The sequence below is a fragment of the Pinus tabuliformis genome, chromosome J, assembly GCF_031772625.1.
Source record: "Pinus tabuliformis cultivar Carrire ecotype Pingquan chromosome J, CPIR1, whole genome shotgun sequence".
Lineage (NCBI taxonomy): Eukaryota > Viridiplantae > Streptophyta > Pinopsida > Pinales > Pinaceae > Pinus > Pinus tabuliformis.
This window is the reverse complement of record NC_142295.1, coordinates 937275526-937290129: the sequence shown is the minus strand read 5'-3', so window position 1 is coordinate 937290129 and position 14604 is coordinate 937275526. Positions and strand designations below refer to the sequence as shown.

The following is a 14604-nucleotide window of genomic DNA, read 5'->3' as shown; positions in this document are numbered from 1 at the left end:
TTAAATAAAACCTACTCTTGAAAATGGGCGAATGGATTCACTTAAATAAAACCTATTCTTGAAAATAGGCGAATGGAAGGTTGTAAGTCCTAATTTCAAGGGCTAAATTTACCTTTTTTACCCTCTCCCTTAAAATAAGGTGGGCTATTTGAGGTTATTTGTAAAAATGTACTATGATACAAAATATTTGCCCACTAAAAATTTAAAACCCCTTAATTTCGCCAAAGGGCGAACATTCGCCCCTAAAATTATCCTTGGTTGCCGCTCAACAACACTGTCTGATTTGGATGATTCAAGAAAAATGACATCTCTAGATAAAACAAACTTTTTTATTTACTTCATCATAAAGGCGGTATGCTTTAGATGTGTTTGAATACCCCAGGAAGATACACTTACGACTTCTAGCACCAAGTTTGTTTCTATGTACCTTTGGTATTAAAGCATAACAGGTGGAACCAAAAATCCTGAGATGTTTTACCGAAGGAACATGTCCATACCACAATTCATAAGGAGTCTTGTTTCTTATAGCACTAGATGGACATCTATTCTTTATATCTGCAGCACATAGAACAACATCAGCCCAAAACATTGTCTTTACATTTTTGAAGAAAAGCATGGATCGTACCATATTCAAAATTGTTCTGTTCATTCTTTCAGCTACACCATTCTGTTGAGGATTATAAGGCACAGTTGTTTGATGTTTAATCCCATGTTGGCGAAGATAGTGTTCAAATTCATTTGATGTATATTCTTTTCCATTATCAGTGCGAATAGACCCAATATGAGATTGTGCATCATTTTCAATCCACTTATGAAAATTCTTAAATGTTTGAAAAGCATCAGATTTGTTCTTCAATAAGTAAACCCAACACATTCTAGTGTAATCATCAATAAATGTCATGATATATTTATTTCCATTTGCAGAAGAAACAGGCATTGGACCACATAAATCTGAATGAATAAGTTCAAGCTTCCTATGTGCTCTTGAATGTGAATCATGAAAAGACTGTTTGCTGTGCTTTCCTAGAATGCAAGCATCACATTGTTTATGTTTTCTAGGAATTGTAGGCAAACCAGCAACACCATTTTTCTTCAACAAGCGGAGACTATCATAGTTTAAATGTCCAAATCTAGCATGCCATAATAAACTTGATGAAAGTGCACCTTCTTCATGATGAGAAATATATGAGAAATGTTGTGCATGAGCAGAGGTTCCTTGCAGTTTAAGGAGTCTTTCTTCTTCTATACCCCTCATGACAAGTGAGTGGTCAGATGCCTTTCTTACCTCAAGCTTGCAATCAAACATGTGAATGGAGTGACCTTGCTGGCGGATGTGGACCAGGGACAACAAGTTTCTCTTCAGCTGTGGGAGATATAGAACATGATCCAGAAGAAAGTCTGGAAGACCAGGTAGTTTAAGCCTGATTGTGCCAAGCCCTGATGGCTTGATTTTTGACTGATCTGCAAAGTATACTGCTCCATCAACATTGTCAGTGAAATCCTCAAAGAAATCTCTCCTATGAGTCATATGACAGGTTGCTCCTGAATCAAGCAACCAGTCATTTTTCGAAGAAGCAAGTGAAGCATTAAATAAATATTCATTTACTCCAATGTTACATTGTGCCTCAATATAGTGAGCGGATTCAGGTGCTTTACCTTTGTCTGTGTCATCAGTTTTACCTTTCTGCTGATTTCTTCTCTGCTCAACTTTGTCCCATGGTAGCTTGCATGTAGAAGCATCATGTGATCCATTTCGTTTGCAGCGAATGCAATGCAGATCTGCCTTTTCTGCTTGAGGATGTCTGCCCCCCCTGCCTCTGAAGTATCTTCCTCTTCCTCTTCATCCACCTCTTCCTCTTGTAGAATCTTGAGCAAGATGCTTTTCTTTATGAGCAAGGCAAACAGTCTCTTCAGAAGATTCAGGGACTGTTTTCTTTCCAAAGGCTTTCTCTCTTTCAGCAAACTTTTTCACAAGAGTGTCAAAGGTTATATCTTTAAGATTTCCATTTGCTTGTAAAGACTCAAGATAGTTAGAGTAGGTAGGATAGAGTGCTTTGAGAAAGGCAATAAGAGAGATATCCAGCTCAACCTTAGTGGATTTAATATCATGCACTATAGACTTTATTTCAGATGCAAGAGTAAGAGGATCATTATTTTTCAGTTCAAGAGTGAAGAGTTTAATCATGAGCTGAACAACTTCAAGTGCAGAATGTGTATCATAGAGTTCTTTCAGCTTTTGTAAAGCTTCAAAGGCAGTGGAATAGGATGAAATATGACGACTTACTTCCTCATTTACAGATGCTGCGATCAATGCAAAGGCTTTGCTGTTCTTGTTTTCCCAAATGGCGAGTTCTTTGTCTGATGTGGGCTGCACAGGGTCTTTGTCTTCTTCTCCAACACACACTCCTTTCCACAGTTCATTGTAGATAAGGGTGTGTTTTACCATCCAGGACCATTCAGAATAGTTCTCCTTGCCAGTGAGAACTATTCCGACCATAGAAATGATTGAATGCATTCTGTAAAAAAATATCTCTGCCAAAAAAACTTCTGTTGACAAAAGACTTCTGTTAAAAAATCCTTACTTTACAGCCTTTAAATCCCTCTAATATGTGGCAGAAGGCATCAGATAAATTGAAATATTATATTACTTTGTGCTTCAATATAGCATAAAAAACAAACTGTGCAATTGTTCTGACTGATATGACCTTGAATGCTTTTGAAACTGCTTATATGACCCCTTTGAAAACTGCTTACAATACTAAAACTGCTATCATAAATACATAGCAACGGCACACATTATACTGCCATTAAAATAATCTCTCTTGTACCTATGTCACTATGAAATATGATCCACATCCGTTCGCTCTGCAAAAAAATAATGTAGCAGGCCAGCGCAGAAACTAATGCATACCAGCATTGACAATAACTAACATGGTCGAACCATTGATGTTACATATGCGTTAAAAAAAAAAACATTCAACGGAACCCTAGTCTTTGATGTTACATATGCGTTAAAAAACATTCAACGGAACCATGAAAACGCTGTCACCATTACACAGTCAATAAAAACGCAGTCACCATTTCAGTCTTCAAACAGGTTCCGCATGAACTTTGCACGAATATTTCTTCCAACTATAATATCTTCAAACTGGTTCCTTATGAACTTTGCATTGGAAAAAGGCAGAGCCCAACCAGTATGCATATTGACGGAACCGAAATGTTGTCATCCAAGAACCTTGTTACTGTTACCGGAAGAGATTCGACAACAGTTGCAGCCATTGATATTATTGCAACATTTCGAGCTGTAGTCTCCCAATCTCAGATCAATGAATCCAAATGAAGAGAAATAGTACAAAATCCCCAGGGAAATCAAGAAAATAGAAACATAGCTATCAATAAAAGAACGCAGTCCACAGCAGCGTTTCTTCAATATTAACGCAGACTTCAAAGCAATACTCAGCTCTCAGTTCAACAGCATCAACGCATAGGTAACGGAGCACAACGCAGCGTTCCACAGAATGAACGCATCAACTCAGGGCGCAGTACTCAAGGTCTGAGGGCGCAGTCTCTGGCAGTCAGAGAGCACAGCGAATTCAGGCAAAGGCAGAGGCAGAGCCAGGGAATCAAGCCAGAGCAGCTCTCAAGACAGGAGTTACTACTATTTTAGGGACTGGGACCTGGGCTCTGATACCATGTCAGGCCAGGGTAACTCCAGCAATTAATGAGCGCAAGCAAGAATTTGATTGATTTATTCATTAGACAATTATTTATTTATACATATACACAACTGATCAGTTCATCTTCTAGATGACTGTCTAGCTTCACCTCATCCGTTTCGGATTAGGTGTCAACAGAGACAATGGTATGGAGATTAGCGGGAGCTGGCTTCCCTTGATCAGAGAAATCAAGATTGCCAACACGTCCCAGGTATAACATTTAGTAGGTAAGATATCCCTGTCCTATTCTAATATTTAAAAGTTAGTAACCGTATTTTAATAATAATAACAATAATAATAATTAACATTTAAATACAATAATTACACTAATATCTACTACCATTAACAATAACTTCTATTAAATTTTTTTATTCTTAACTTAAATAATAATAAAATAAATAAATAATAATAATAATAATAAATAAATAAATAAATCATAATAAAGGTACTATTTTAATTATTGATATTAATTATTAATTATGTTGTCGTAATATTAATTAATATTAATTATCAAGTATTAATATTAACTACTGTTTATTAATTATATTATTAATTAAGTATTATTAATATTTATTAATGCTATTAATATCTATTAACATTAATAATATTGATTTATTAACATTATTAACATTTATTAATATTAATTAGTTTAATATATTAATTAATTTATATAGCAATTAATTAATATATTAATTATTATTAATATTAATTACTGTTAATTAATTATTAAGTGATTATTAATTAAGTATTATTAATATTTTTAACTCTATTAATATCTATTAACATTATTAATATTGTTTATTAACATTATTAACATTTATTAATATTAATTAGTTTAATATATTAATTAATTCATATAGCAATTAATTAATATATTAATTATTATTAATATTAATTACTGTTAATTAATTATTAAATGATTATTAATTAAGTATTATTAATATTTTAACCCTATTAATATCTATTAACATTATTAATATTGATTTATTAACATTATTAACATTTATTAATATTAATTAATATTAATTAATAACAATTAATTAATATATTAATTATTATTAATATTAATATAATTTTAAATAAAATTTAAATAATTTTAAATATTAATACAATATTCTTATTTCTCTATTCTTTAAATACTAATATATATTAAAAATAAATTAACATTTCTCATACAAAATAATTTTATTTTATTTATTTATTTATTTATTTATTATATTATATTAACATATATTAAATATTTAATTATTATTACCATTAAGGTTATGAATTTTAATAACTTAAATTAATTAACTCATCAGTAAAAATATATAAAACTCAACAGTAAAAATAAAAATAATTTATTCAAAAACTAAATAAATAAATAAATAAATAATAATAAAATTAACAAATAAATAAATTAATTATTAAAAATAAATATTCAAGCCGACATTCTGCTGATCCTTAAATTTATTATCCTCATTATTATTTATTTCCTTCTAATCAACTCTTCTTTTATCATCATTCATAAGTCCTGATGATGGATCCCAGTTGGGATTTGAAACGTTGACATAAAAATGGTTCATACTGTGGATTCTCCAGTAACTAAGTCAAAAGATACAAACCACAGATCTCTTAAATCCAAAACTTTCAACTTTGCAACAACTCAGCTATGTTCACCTTTTTTCAAGTTCAAAATGGTTTAGCTCCATCAAGTATGGTGAATTTACTTTCAGAACCAATACCAACATTTCCAGAATTGAATTTACTTTTAGTAGATATAAATTTTATGGAATTTCATAGATATTTGCTAATTTTAACTAATTTTCTATTAAAATGTGTGCAAAAAATTTATGAAGGTCATTATGATTAAGTGAAATAAAAAGTATGTATCTTCCAAAATACACTGTGAAAAAATATGGAAGTGCATTACATTGGTTTGTCTTCTTTAATCATAATTTTCAGATTTTTAGTTTTTAACTAATATGTTGAGAAACATGGTGCTATGTTAAACATTTTCAAAATCTACAGTTTTTTCATATTCATTCAATTGAAAAAATTCTAATAATTATGATGTGCATTTGTTGGTTTCATAAATATAGTCATACCGAAGTAGAGTATTTCTAGATTGTTGCAACAATTTTTTTTTTTTCAAAAACACAAGGTTAACAAAGAATACACTTGGGCCAAACAACATTGTTTTTTATGAATACTTTGATTTTTAAAGAACACACAGTCAAACAATTGCTAAGTTGACATATCAAATGTGAATAAAAAAATTCTAAAAAATAAACAATGAAAAACTAAAATTCTAAACTGAAAAATTACTTTGGCTTTCCGAAAGTTGAAAAACTTTCGGAATTATATTTTTTTGCTCAAAAAAGGGCCAAAAGTGCGACCCAACTTCACATTTTCACCCAACATTCACCAACACATATAATTCCTAGTCTACAATCAGTGTCATGATATGGATTTTGATGATATTGCTAACCAAATTGGATACACAATTAATTCTTGATTCTTTTATGCTTGTTGAACGTTACCAACTCATTGATAAACTTTTATTCTTTCCTTAAGTACTCCCCTTTTGCATGGATCCATGATCTGCACTGGAATTACATGAGAGATGAATATTCTAGTAGTATGGAGGAAATCTTCACAAGCCAAAGAGGTTCCCACTCAACACTATCTCCACACACAACAAAATCACATCAACTTTAGCTTAGCCACTTAAGATAATTATGTATTAGGACAAATGCCTAGCATTAGGATGCATAAAAAGGCAAGTATTTCATACCTTGGTACTCTATTATATAGTTTTCAATGTGGGAAACTTGGAGAAGAGAAGGGGGCATATTTTTAGGTTAGAGGGTCAGTTTTTGAGGAAAAAATGGAATATAGGGGACATTTTTATTCAGGGGTTTGGGAGAGGTAGGGTGTGGGAAAGAGAGTAAGTGGTTGATTTTGTAGAGTTCAGGAACCTGTGCAAGTTCCCTAGCCTAGGAAGTCATATAGACTTTCCTAGTTGATAGGGTGCCATATTCATTCCATCTGGTTGTCCCAACAAGAGCACCTAAACTGAGCCACCATAACCAAGTGTTCTTATATTTGTTTTAACTATGTAAAATTCCCATAAATGATTTTTTTTAAATATGTTGTTGTTAGTTATACAAAATTGTCAAAAATGTTTTTTATTTTATATGTTGTGAAATTGTGATAACTTTATTAAGTTTGAGGGATTCAGAATGGATCCTTACATGTGGTACCAGAGCTAGATTATTTGAAAAAAAGTTGTAGCAACCAGCGATACACGAGTTTTATAAGCATTTGTACTAGGTTACTTACCCATCATTAACCCCTCATTTAAAAATTCCTTGAACTTAGTGGTCACTCATATGAGAGAACATCCTACAGGTGCTAAGATATTCCATAAATCATAATATTAATCTAAACAATATTAGTTATTTACATTCCTCGTGTAGATACTAGATGTCTAACTGCACATTTAAATGCAATGGAGGACAAGATGGAGAGTGAGTTGTACCTTGAATTAAAAATAATCAAGAAATTCTATCTAATTGATCCTATTCAAAATCAAATTCTCAAAACTTTCCATTGAAATCACTATGATTCTCATGGCATAATATTTGTCCTTACATGTTAATAGTGCCATGTTATTCCGTTGGACACTGATTATTAAGGTGTAGAGAATTTCGACATTCAACGATCATTCAAAGAGGAATTTTTGTTATTTATAATCTCCTTAAAATCTACAAAACATGATGGTGGAAATAATCAACCATTAGGGGAAGTCCCTTCCTTAGAGACACTTTGGGTTCCCATCTAAGTAGATCTTTAACTTTAGTATTATCAAGTTTCCTCTTGCGTGGATCATCTTCTGTGTTTGGTTTGAACTTAATAACTCAATCTTTCAATATTTACATTAGAAATCCACTAGATCTGAGTAAAATGTGTTATTATGGGTGCATACAAATTCCTCTTCTTTATTTTTCCAGATGTAGCATACTCTGCTACCTTGTCAATAGCACTAGTAATGTTTTTTATTGTATCCTTCCCCAAAACATGTTTTTCCTTTGGCTTGTGAATTGTGGATGACGATTTTTTTCCATGCATCTTTTCTAGGGACTCTGTTTTGTGCTTTCTAACATGTGCCAGCTCAAGTATAATATCCTCCCTTCTATCCCAATGATGTGGCATAACTCCTGGAATGGATTCTCAGGACACTCTACATTCTACCTCTCCAGGATGTCGACTGTTTAATGCATGAGAATCAAGCGTGTAGTCGTGTTTTGGAACCAACTTTAATGAATCAGCTACATGGTGTGGTACATCCTCACTCCCATTTTTGCATCGTTGTATGCCAGAACACCCAACAAAGGAATAATAGGTGTGGTAGTTCCTTCGTTTCTCTCCACCTTTAGTGCAGAATCCTTGGAATATTTTTCTCCTCTGCACTTCTTAGTGTTAGAAAATTAATCCTTGGGATTAAGGCTGGGTTAGTTTGTGTTATGGTGAGTGGTTATTGGAGTCCAAGGAGACTTGGAAACTGAATCAATGATTTCTTTATGTATTTATGTACACTTTGTACATCATTAATTGAGATCAATTCTTAACATAAAATTGAATTTGTTTTCCAATTTTGTTGTCTTACAATGGTATCAGAGCCAAGGTTAATCTGCTCTGTGGAATAGTATGAGCCACTAGTTTTGTGGCCTTCTTTTGCGCTCATGTTCATGCGTGTTTTTCCCTCATTAGTTTGGTGTGCCATGGATGGTGTAAGAGGATTGTATTGTCAGTGTGTTCCACTGTGTGGCATCACATGAGAAGCTTAAATTGGGGTTCGAGTGCATGGGCCTTAAGGGATTTTAATTCATTGTTGTATTAACAATTTTTGATAATGAATTTATAATGGTTTATAGTTGGGTGAGATTTATATATTGAGAACCCATAGTGCGCTAGTTATCAAGAAGTGATTTTGAATAGTATTGTGGCAAGTGAAAATTCATGAAGTTCCTGTTTCTTATTAAAACTCCACGCTTTTAAGAAATCACTGCTCTTGGAGGTTAAGGCATGAGCGAGCAAAGCATATTCAATGCATATGATTGTTTGAAAGAGATTCCTAAGTATCATAGAGGCCATCCTATTGCACGTGCTATAGAATATGAAGATCTTGAAGTCTTGAAGAATTGTTGAAGAAGGAGACGGGACCTAGTGAGCACAAGATCTAGATTCAAAAATTTGTATTTGATGGTTTTCAACTTCTATTTGTATCTCTGTCATTTTGTATTAAAATAAATAAATTAAATTATAAAAATAAAACCATAAAAGTCATGCTAGTGGATTCCAACAACACTGCGACCATCTCAACATAGTTTAAAGGTTGATGGCTTGTCAACACCACACTTGATTCATTGAATTGGATCTATAAATGGAGTATATAGATTATTTTATTAAAATATAGAGTAATAGAGCAAAATAAAATTTTCCAACCATCCAAAATTTCAAGGGTTTTGATGAGAATACAATGCAATAGCAAATTGTATCAAGAATTTTCCATTTGGATTTTTCCTGGATTATCTAAACAACCATAGTTGATGGATATTGTGAAGGCCATCGTGAATTAAGGACAGATCCTTGGCTCCGTAGTGTGTATGGAAAAGAATCCAACATGAGTGCTAGTAACTAGGGGTGGTATTGGGAACAAGAGAGAAGACTGTGACTATGAAGCATTGCATGAGATGTTGCCACGAGGAAACAAATGACAGCGTGTGGAGTGATTGTGGAATTGAGCAATCATTGGCAGAGAAAACTAGGCCATGATGATTCTTATTGTTGGTTATAATTAAAACATGATGGTATATTTTAATCTTTTAAAGAAATCACTATCATTTTTTAATTGATTGGTATGTGTTACAACCATAAATGTTGCCATTGAAATGCACGAAGATGTGGGCCTAATATTCTAGGAAGGCTTGCTTATACTGAGATAGAAAATTGTACCATGTAGATTGAGATGCCATGTAAAAACTTTAGAGAATATTGGTGCAGTTCCAATCCGAATGAATAGAGGAGCCTTGTGAATCTCGTGAATTGGTGGGAGAAAGAACAAGGAATAATACACATAATTAGAAGACCTGGGTGTGAGATAGAACCTAAGTTTAGATTTTTGATGTATATGTTAATTAGTTATTGAAACTGCCATATGATCGAGCCACGATGCTTTCCAATTTTTGTGCTCTGCTAGGGAATCAATCCTACAACATTTGGAATTGGTTTTGCTTGGATTCGTTGTAATGAACTTCTTAGCTTAGGTTTTTATTTGCAGTGTTATCTAAGTGAATGAGAAAGTAGGTATTAGATGCTGTCAGGAAATTTTCTACATAAACATTAGCCAAACAGACCCTATGTTGTTGAATGCATGCTGAACTAATTGTGGTATAATATTTTTATTGTATAGCAGCCAATGAAGAGAGGAGTTCAACATATATTTATTTTAAATTCCATGCATGGGTGCTTACAGTTCCTTACAACAATTTAATTTTAAATTCAAGGTATTTTGAGTGGTGGAAGGTTGACTATATTTCATTCTAAATCTTTCCTGAACATATTTTTGTAAACCTTTATCATTTCATTATTTGTGCTCAAATTTCAACCGAAGGAGTTCAAGCTTGAATGATTCATGCAAGTTAGACATAACTCACAACAAACTTGGGTTTTTAGATCCCTTTGGTGCTCATTATATGGGGTAAGGATAAGGTACTAATTGTGCCGTTGCAACTATATGGAATTAAGCATTATTCATCTTTCCTTTTTATTTTATGTTGTAAAACAGGTGCATTCTTTGTGGTCGCTGACACCCAAGATCGACTATAATGGCTCAAATTAAAAATGTATTAGAATTATTAAACAATCTCATTAGTTCCACTGCTGTTGAAACTATAAATATCAACAAATTAAGTCTTGTTGATATTAGAGTCTTTTTACATGATGCATTGGAGACATTTGAATTTCTCTAGATTAAGTCTCAAGTACAACAAGTCGATATTGAATAATAGTCGAAGAGTAATGAAGCCACTTCAGGAGTAAATTTGGATGCAGTGAAAAGTTATATTCAGGAAAGGGTATGCAAGATTCATTTGCATACATAGGTGAAGCCTATCATTCCCAAAACCTTTATAAGGCCGTGGGAAGAAATTACGCATAACAAACATAGAACTCGTTTGGGATATAACAAGGATGTCTTGGATGTATCTTTTCATATTCCTGATTTTTCTAAACCTATTGAATTTCGTAGTGCTAGATTTCTAGATGGTGTTATTCCAGAACAAACTGATCGATGCCAACATTGTGACAAAGTTGGACATGTGAAAGCTCAATATTTTGATCTTCACCCATGTGAGCATTGTGGAAAACATAATCACCATCCAAACAAATGTTCTAGAAAGAAGACAACTGCCAGAGAGAGAATTAATTTTGGATGGATTACTTCTTGGGATTGTTCCAGAACAACCAAGAAGATTTATAGGTCATACCACAAGTTATGTTTGAGAGTATTGACCAACCTTACAGTGAAGAATACTTCATCTTCACACCCTATATTCGACAAGGGGGGAATTGATAGAATTGTGATGGCCTGCTACATGTTCAAATATTTGTCAAGTGAGCTTGAGTCAAAGATCCACAAGTGAGCCTGAGCCACAACCTGTACCAGTTAGAGCCAATGTTGTAGCCAGAGAGACTTCAATTTTTGCTGAGTGAGTTGTTTGTGAATGAGCACTTCTAGATTTTGAATTGTTCAAGGAACTACATTGATGGTTCCAGATTTGAGTTTTTTGATTGATCTGAGAACTGTTATGAAGGTTCTAGACGTGGTTATCGTTTGTGGTTTTCTCTTAAAAACCACCATTCTTAGTTTGTGGTCATCCTTTGAAAACCATTTTTGAGAGACTTTGATACATCCCTTTGGACTAAGGGGGGAATGTTAGACAACTAATCCTCAGGATTAATGTTGGGTTAGTTTGTGTTATGGTGAGTGGTTATTAGAGTCCAATAATATCCGAAAAATGAATCAATGATTTCTTTATGTATTTATATGTACACATTGTGCATCATTCATTGATATCAATTCTTAATATACAGTTGAATTTGGTTTCCAATTTTTTTGTCTTACTCTTAGATGGTGATTTGCATTATTTTCAACAACCATTGCTTCTTAAAATGGATCCTGGTAAGGACGTGGTTGTATTTCCATCCACCCCCCAATAATTACTATCCCCACATACCCATTCTTCAATATATAGTTATTGACAAAAAATGTTATCTCCGTGTGAAGAGCACATTGTGAAAATTCATTCTCCCATAGTTTCTTAAGGTTGTGGTCAAAGCACATAATCGAAAAACCTACTATAACTACAACGATAATCTCTTTCCTTATTTCTCCTTGTTTATGCACTTGATAAAAAAACTAGTTTATGTTGATACAACCCATCTTCCTGATGCAATATAAACTCTTTTTGGAAACAAATATTCCTTCAAAATTAGGCTTGGTTCAATGAATCCTTCAATCACTCCTTTTACAAGGCTCCTATACTTGTATTTTTGCATCGTTATTTGCAACAAGAATTTCAATCAGAACATCACCATTCAGATAAGATATTAATGGAGGAAGAAACTCAACTTCATGCTTGAATGGATAGTCATAAGCCAGATGAAACCAATCTTCTCTAAAAGTAAAATCTCCTTCAACGTTTGGCAAGTATGAAAATGTTTCAAGAACCCTTTAGGGTATCATATGAGCATGTTTCAAGCACCCTATAGGGTCTCTTCATATGCCAGGTAAGCCATGGAAATATGAAAAGGTGGAGCCTCCTATTCTTTAAATGAAGAAAATAACATTAAAATGCTAAACAAAAAAAAAAGCGTGCATTGAGGATGAGTGTCGAAGCCCACCTCATGTAAGTCTCGTGATTCAAACCCCAACGGGATTTCAATTATTCTAATTGCAAGAGGAAAAATATTTGCACACCCTAAACTACTAAACTTGTAATGCCCATCGAGCACTCCATTTCCTTGAGAAAGTGACAAAACTCATTACTATTTAGACTAGATATCGAGGGAAACGAACTAGACTAATATCACTACTAGCCATTTATGGATTATTCTCTATTTCTTTGATGTAGTATAGTAGTTTTCTCTCCAAAAGAAAGGTCTAAAAACTTAGTGAATGAAAACCTATCGCGATGGTAAATATTTGTAGTTTTCTAGAGGATGAATACCCTTAGCTTTAGTAGCTCCAGGTCATTAGGGCTTTTTCCCACCTGATAAAAACTTATATTCTTCCTTCAAGAAATCTACATATTCCACAAGTCTACATAATTGGAAAACCCTTTTCCACATTGTAGAGTGAGAAATAAATATAGCATGCCAAAGGGAGAAACAAAAATTGAGGATAAAGTTTGTGTTTATCTTTCAAGGGTGAGAGCAATGGCATGTGGGCGTCGTGCAAGGCCCTGTGCTTGCATGGAGATATAGGTGCATCATTATCTTATTTAGTTAATGTTTTCTCTTCTTCACCAATGGAATTGGAATTCGATTTATTTCTATGAAGAGGAATCCTATAAAAAATAAAAAATAAATAAAAAATGAGACTTTAATTTTGAGAAAGATATATATTTTAAATATTGACGTTTGAAGGATGAGATATCCTCCAAAAGTTGGAGACCTTGCCGATCCATAGCCCTGGACACCATAATATTTGCAAGAGGATTAGTGATACTGGAACCTAATAGGGACAAAATTAACTAAATTGTTTGAGGTGGCACACATCTTGGCAAGATGTTTTAGACCCTTAGGATTAGAAATTCGTAGGTGTCTTTTCACAGTGTACAGGCCTCATCTGCCTGCCAAGAAGTCCCAATTTCTATACTCTCTCCTACAACTTAGTAAACTTTTCCGTGGAGAATTCTACTTGGTGGGGGGGGGGGAATTCAACCTAATCAGATCACTCAAAGAAAATAAGGGTGGTATCCATAGGTTAGAAATAAACTCCAACCACTTCAACAAAATGATCAAATCGATGCACATGGTGGATATCCTAACTAGCGATGACATCCACATCAGGAATAACTGGAGAGGAGGTAAGGATTTTGGTTAGGGTTTAGGCTTCGTTTCACTCTCACTATAGCTACAACTACATCCACCCTACCCAATCTGTGTTGCAATCTCACTGTGACAGTCTGCTGCATATTCCATTGAAATTGTGGTTAGCGCACCCTACGACCCGTTCCTTCTGTTCTATTTTTTGGTTGCAGCATTTTTCAGTGATGGAGAAAGATGTTATCGACTACTCGGAGGATCCTTTCCCCTATGAGCCCATTTGGACATACCCTAGTTATCTGCTGGATGTGTTGTGTTTTGGGTCCCCAGGTCATACTCATTCATTGTGGCCGGGATCACTCTCTATTCGCTCAGACCCCGGTACCTCTATGCCCAGCCTGCCATTTTCATCTCTCTCAATTTCATCGCCAAGTCTCGATCGTCCTTCCTTCTCTTCGACATACTTAAAATTTCTTGCCTCCTGCATTCCTCCAACTCCATCTTTCGATCATCTGCTCCCTGATCCACCCCTCTTGCTGCCCAATTTTTCCCATCCCTCATCTTTGGGTATCGACTTTGGGGTTAATCCCCATTCACACATCTCAACTTCATAATTGTTTCGACCTCTATTGCTGAACTTGGGCAGCCATCCATTTCATATGTTTGTTTCGATGCCCCGGTTGTAAACCCTAGGTCATATAACCCTAGGTCACAGGAGGCTCCCTCGGGTACCCAGGACCCCCTATAGGATCATCTGACGACCCCTCGTTCGGGAAAATCTAGAAGATCTAAG

General features: G+C 34.0%; 2 pseudogenes; both read right to left on the bottom strand.

Moving 5' to 3' along the window:
* Positions 1–7610: 7610 nt before the first annotated feature.
* On the bottom strand, positions 7611–8451 carry LOC149229858 (uncharacterized; annotated as a pseudogene).
* Positions 8452–11844: 3393 nt separating this feature from the next.
* LOC149229857 (uncharacterized) lies at positions 11845–14372 on the bottom strand (annotated as a pseudogene).
* Between the last annotated feature and the right edge of the window lie 232 nt (positions 14373–14604).